Raw genomic sequence first — 7,105 nt, 5'->3', positions numbered from 1 at the left:
AAAAATACATCATGAAGCAAGGAAGGCAGACTTACATCCATAGTTCGCCATTGTTTATAAGCTGTGGTGGTATGGTCTTAACTTCCACTATAATTTACCTAGCGAAACGCGGTTAATTAGATCCACCAGACAACGCCGGAGATAAGCGAACCATGATCTCGCTATGATGGTGGGATTAGGCTTGAGGCGTGCGTGTGCAAAGACAAGTCACTTCGCTATTGTTTTAGGGCACAGAGTTTTTACCTCTCGCTACATCTCTTGTTTTAATGTGGAGAACAAATTCTGAATATATCGGCCGATAATCGGTGGTCGCTATGGATAACGGCGTCGGTTCCACGAGAGTATAAGCATTGCAGTTGGCGGCACAGTCTCGGGGAGATAACACGAGGGAATTTGCGGAGGTTGTGTGGCCGCTGTTGACGCAGAAAAATGCAAATTGTAAATCATTTAGAGATGTCCTTGACCCGTAGCAGACGAACAATAATGAGAACGGTATCTCTTCAGTCGTTGTTTCGTGTCTTGGGGACATACCCTATATGGCAACCATAGTATAGCTCCATTCCATGGTGACAAGGTTGATACAGTGGCCATATAAGACCACTGCAGTAGAAATATAGCCGGAGCCCGGGCACGAACCAGAGCGGAGGTGGAGGGATGTCATGCCAGAAAGGAAAAAAATCACACCCGGCACAGTTCTGGCTTTTTGGCACGCTCTGCCCACACGTATCGTTTCCGGCATAGTTGTGGTCCAGTAATGCTGGCTGCCCGCACGAGTTATTCTTGGCAAAGTTCTGGTTTGGCGATGCTGCCCGTTGAAACGGAAGCTCTTCGGCGGTGTTCTGGTCCCACAATTCTATCTGCATACGTGAGTAGTGTCCGGTACAGTTCTGGTTAGGTAAGGCTTTCTGTCCATCCGAGTCGTTCCCCACCGCACAGTCCTGGTTCAACGATGGTCCTTGGTTATAGGAAGCGTCGTAAGCACAAATCTGGTTCGGCGGTGCTGTCTGCTCACATGAGGCGTCCATGACTCATCAGAAGCAGCACCCGAGCCACCAGAGTTGACTTGTACTGCAGGAGGAGACGGAAGTCCACGACGGTCCAGCTGCTCTCAGCCTATTTTTCACAAATACTTGCGGTAAGACGACGTCCGCCACTGTCGGCTCCGCTTCTTCTTCTGTCTTTATAAATGGCACGCGTATTGCCATTCCCTGAAAACTGCAGCAACGGAAATGCCGGGTGGCTGTTACTAAAAAATAAAACACACAAAAAAGGAAGTCAATAAAGCTATATGTTTTTTTTTCAGTATACATTGCAGCGCATAAACTAAAATGCATTCGCAATAAAATAGTTTGTGTTGTAGCCGCGGCGAGCGAAGCAGAGGCAGAGCGACTAAGCAACATGTTTATTCGGCATGCTGGGCCGTACAGATTAAGAGACCCGCAGGAGCGATCTGCGCGCTCACTTCATAACAAGTGCCCCGCTCCCCCTCTCGGCGTTGCCATTCACACACGTCACAGCATCACGTGACACTACATACCAATCGCGCACAATGCGATCACACGATACTTCAGTTTGCATGATTAAAATTGCTTGCAGAAATCCTCTGATCATACCAGTTGCGTCCGTCGCGCCATCTTTAGTACGTTTAATGAAAACGATAACAGCGCATTTAAAGAACGCTTATCCCGTCGCTTCTGTGGCGCAATCTATTACATGATTTTAAATTCAGCATACAGTTATAAATGCCAGGCTGAAAAAAAGGATGTTTCTGTGGTACAATGGGTCCACACTACGTACCTGATTGCAAGATATGTGTTCGATTCTTGTAGGTACAGTATTTCTTTTTTTTAATTCACAAAATTTCAATAAATTACTACCATATTTCCTGGGGTACGTTCCCCTTTAGGTTGCGGAATACCAACTTTTTGTTCTTAAAAGCAGCAAAACCAGCCACGAACGCAGCCAGGATGTGACGGTATGGCAACGGTTACACTGTACAATTACCTTCACCGTGATCAATTCCTGTCTTCAGTGAGTGTATGTTACCTTTAGGTTGCTTTCAGAGACGCTCTCAGCAACAATCGTCTTTTAACATGCTTTAAACTCTTTTTGCGGATTTACGCCGCGTCGATTTTTCACGTTAACTTATTCAACGTCGCAAAGATGGCGCGACGGACGCCACCAATGCATTACACTCTTTACAGTGAGTAATTTTAGTCCATAAAACTATTTTATTATTATTTCACCTCGGTTCCCGTACTGCGCTTCATGCTGGAACAAAACATAAGGTTGCGTTTTATATTTGAGTGATGCACCCGGAACTTCCGCTGCTGCAGTTTTCAGGGAACGGCAATACGCAAATGGCACATACCCACGAAGGGGAGATTGGGTTCAGTGTGGACTGCCAAGCGTCCTACAGATACTGAATTAGTGCATTAAATTAATTATCAAGTAAACAAAAACCTAAGATTTAAGATAACAAAACTGAATGAAATGAAAAAAAAAAATAGGGAGCAAGAAAAATTTGGAAGTTGGTAAATTTGAAATACAATTAGCAAGGGAATCTGTCCGTAGCTGCCCGTCGAACGAAGGTGCGTGCACGAGTTCACGAGAACAGGAACACGATGTCACAAACCATTCATTCATTCATTCATTCATTCATTCATTCATTCATTCATTCATTCATTCATTCATTCATTCATTCATTCATTCATTCAAAAACCTTTATTTATGATGATGCCCTGAAACCTAGAAAAGAAAGGAGTGGGGGAGGGGGGGGGGGAGGATTTCACGGGATTCCACTTCTGACACTACGCACACCTCTGTCCTTCAACTGCTTCGTCTTCGTTCCTCGGAGACAATATTAAACATAGCATGCTCATTCAGTCTAAGTTAATGGGGAGGTTTAAATTCCGTGCCTGAATGATTGCTGATGATGGCGATGACCATGACAATCTTGGATTTCTTATCTCTTATCTGCTACCAGTTCTTATTCGCAGGCCACGTGTCCCGTGAAGTTTGTAGTTCTGTCCTCCGGAAATTCCGCCTTGTGCATCAAGAAATTCTTCAGCTTAAAGAATGTTACAAATGCAGCTCGTTGGTTCTGCATCTTCAAAGTATCGGCGCGCTGACATAGTGCTTAAGTGCTGCTCGCAACTACTTTCAAGAAATGTTTGTTTTATTATATTATCGAAACAGTGCAGGACGTCATGTACTCATATAACATGCGCGTACAAGAAACACGTGAAAGTTGAAAACCACTTTTAGGGAGAGGAATGGATGCAGTAACTGTCAGATTGGTTTGCTGATTGGCTAGACGAATTCGGGGATTCTGGCAACCAATTGACACCACATAGGTAGCATAAAAGGGTTTTAGCAAAGTTCCCAGCCTCCTAGAAATACGTTATACGCGATACTAGCGGTAAGGCATGACTTTCCACGTCCTCCGCTGCGGGTAAGGGTAGTGCCGGTGAACACAATCAGGGATTGGATACACGCAGTATGAATATCTACGAAAATAGAGCATTGAACAGCCATCGGCGGAGCTCCGATGGTAAAGCGCCGGGTGCGAAATTCAGCGGTCGTGTGTTCCGAATCCCACCGGTGCCATGTAGTTTTTTCCCTACTGTCTTATTAATTATCTTTCAGTCATAATATAAACTATACATTTACTGTACATTTTGTAACAAAAAGAAAACTAGTCTGTGCTTTTGTTTTTTTGTTTTTTTTTGGAGTCAGTTGGTGTAAGCTCCCTTAACATATGCGTCACTTCTCGATGTCGCGATGAATACCCGAACCTCTCAGCAACAGAAGGGATTAAGCAGGATAAACCCTCGTGTGAAAACTAGTACGTTAGCTTCGTCAGCAGTACTAAAGCAGGCCATCGCACAAAGTGAAGAAGGCAAGGCTACTACGCGACTTCCACAAGACATATGCTGCGGCTAGCTCTGCGACGAGCTGTCTAAATCGGCATTGAGCGCTCTAAATAGCATCGTGCATTGCCATCGCGCAGCATACAGATGCCTTGCTTTTCGCTTCCAGCGGCCGCCGTGGCCGGGATTCGATTCCTCACCCTTGGTCACAGCTGCCTAGATCCATAATTACTGGCCTAACACGGCGGGGTAATTCCCTTAAATGAAGAAGTCTATAAACACGAGCGTTTCAATTTGCCTGGCCACGAAAGCAGCAGCTTTCGTTTACTGTCCATCTTTCTCTTTGAAATAAGCCCAGAAGCGAGATTTTGAACACCCTGTATTTTTTTTTTGGGGGGGGGGGGGAGGGGGGGGAGGGGGTATTATTGTGTATAAATGTGCACCAAGATTGTTAGTGAATATGAAAATAATTAGGCTACAGTGTAGCAAGGCGTAACAAAACGGCTACGGAACAATGACATGGGAAACAATTCAAACTTAAGAAATTAAAACGAAATAATAACCAAGAAAGATATAGAAAGTATGTTTTAGGCGCTGAGCAACGGGACGCAAGAAACAGAGTGGACAGTACTGGGCGCTTCCTGTCGCCTTATCCTATCTTCTGTTTTTCTTGTGTCCCGTTGCTCAGCGCTTAAAACGTACTTAACGAAATGCGCCAACTAGCCTGCAATAACGTCCTTGCAAGATATAGAACGCATGGACATGAATTAGAGTGTCGGCGGAGTGAGTGTGCCCGCTCGAAGTGTGAATCGATAAAATCATTGCCGCGGCTGGGTTTTGATTCCGCGCCTGAGGAAACAGATCTGCTCCCCAGACCCAAGCGTGAGGGCGCTACACTATCGCCGCTTTTTTAAAGCGTGAAATTTCTTACACAGAAAATGTGCTATATTTTCATGAACTATTTACAGATGTTTTATGAAATGCCAAAAAAGACACTTAAGAAATACAGAATTACAGAACACTGGACGGGAGTTAAGGAGGAGCACTTCCCCAAGGGACAGTTCCACTGTGGTCCAAGTTGGCCTGTTCATGTACTTCCATAAGTTGAAGAATCATTCGACAGAAATAATATATTGTGTAAGCAATTGATTCACAGTGCCGATCCATCATTCTTGTTTTCCACAAGCTATGTCGTCCACTTAGATAACAAACATAACAAGAGGAGTATCAAGAAATTGCATTGCGGTGACGTATCGAATGGGATGTGAAGTCAAACAAATTTATTTTATCAACGTCTGTCACACGACGTCCCAGAATAGAATTGCGTCTTTGCAATTGACGCAGCATGGTTCAATTGTTTCAGGAATGTCACAAAGGCGGCAGTTCAGAGAGACACAAGTGACAAATATGCCCTTTTTCTGCAGCCAAGTCTTCACAAGCAACGTTTCCCGGTGTAACCTGCAAAAGAAGTCTTAACGCAAGGTGGAAGTAACATTTTTCGTACCCGCGTTGAGACGTTATGCCCTGTCAATCCGCTATATATAAAAAAATAAAAACTCTGCTGTAAAATGGACTATCAGAAAATGTGCAGCCGAAAATGTATACCTAATGCATAAACCCCCCTAAATAAAGACAGTCAGCGAAGTTAGAGGACGCAGCCAATGTGGGCTAAGCATTAACTTAATTTGTCTGCAGAAAGGGTCGAAGTATTGGGTGGCATGTATCAGGAAAAAATATCAAACGAGCAACGCACTCTCGCAGATAAATATGAAGTCACTAGCCCATCGGCGCAGACTAGGTCGGAAAAGTATTACCAACTAGCCGGCACCTCAACGCAAGGTAATCCCGTCCCATAGGTTCCATGGAAATGCCCCAAGCAAAAGTTGCAAAAAGAGTATATGAATGTGCTCTGACACATTGAACAAGCTGCAGAAAATAGCACATTTTTTGTTGGTAAAAAAAAAGTTAAGCGTTAGCTTTGCCGAAAATTGACAAACCATGGGGGACAAACGTCTGGGCATAGTGTCGATACCCAATTTTTCCAGTAAATTTCACTGTGACTGTACGGTTTTAATTGGACGCCGATATACTTCGACACACGTATATTGTACGTTGGGCACGTTGGGTATATTGTACGTTGGGTACCGTACATTCGGTACACGCGGGTATGAGATGCTCGAATATTTCGCTGGTGTAGATCTCCACAATCCAAACCACATGCCGCAAGTGTCGGAATGGTTCATCTGGGTTCCTGAAACTGTTCAAAACTGCTCAGTTAAGTGAACAGCTTCATCCACTCAAGGCTTGTCTGCGCAGAAAAAAGCCAGACCATCTGCATAAGCCAATACTTTTAGCCCACTGTATGGGATGCGGAAGCCTCGAATGGCCCTACTCTGCAGAATGCTCATACATAGCTGTTAAAAGTAGTGTGCAAACAAGTGAGGATAATGAACACCCCTGTTCGACAAACGAAGAGATGGATTCGGGTTGTGAAAGGGAACCATTCGCAATTAAGCGGATGGAGCAATTATTGCAGCAAAGACGTATTCGATCGTAGACTACAGACCCAATATTGACGTGCTGTAAAAGTGAGAACATAAAATTATGCTGGACACGCTCAAAGGCCTTCGCGGGTAAGCTTGAAGCATTGCCACTTGTTCCATGGGACTCTCTGCAAAACTGAAGAACTGTTCGGGAAATATTTAGGTTAGTTTGACCAGGACTGCTCCTCTAATCACATGTTTAATGTGGTCCAATGACAGTGAAAATTGCAAGCTGTAATCAATTGGACAAAACTTTTGCAAAAATCTTATATTGAACATTAAATAACGTAATCTGCCTATAGCCCTCTACATATCGCAAATTTTCTTTCTCTGTGCTCTCTGGTATCAATAAAACATGACTGTTTGTTAACGCCTGCGGCAAAATTCCGATATCCAGAATAACAGTGAACATCTTCAGTGAAATGGGACGAACGAGTTGTTAAAAGCCTTGTAATATTCTCCAGAATTGTCATCAGGCCGATAGGTGTCTTGAAAAGTGGTAGCTAGTAAACTGCATCTTTTAGTTCGCCTAAGATTAAAGGGCCGCTTAGGGCCGAGCACTCACTTTCCGAACCGGTCACGTCTTGTGTAAAACTGCAACATATCTGCACTGAACATCTCGGTCTTCGCGAAGTTCCATTTGCGCCGCTCTTTGATTTAACCTAGTACAATACTTCTCACGCATTCACC

The sequence above is a fragment of the Amblyomma maculatum genome, chromosome 1 (genome assembly GCF_055883805.1).
Source record: "Amblyomma maculatum isolate TAMU_Amacu chromosome 1, ASM5588380v1, whole genome shotgun sequence".
NCBI lineage: Eukaryota > Metazoa > Arthropoda > Arachnida > Ixodida > Ixodidae > Amblyomma > Amblyomma maculatum.
The sequence above is the reverse complement of the archived record's forward strand: the minus strand, read 5'-3'. Positions refer to the sequence as shown.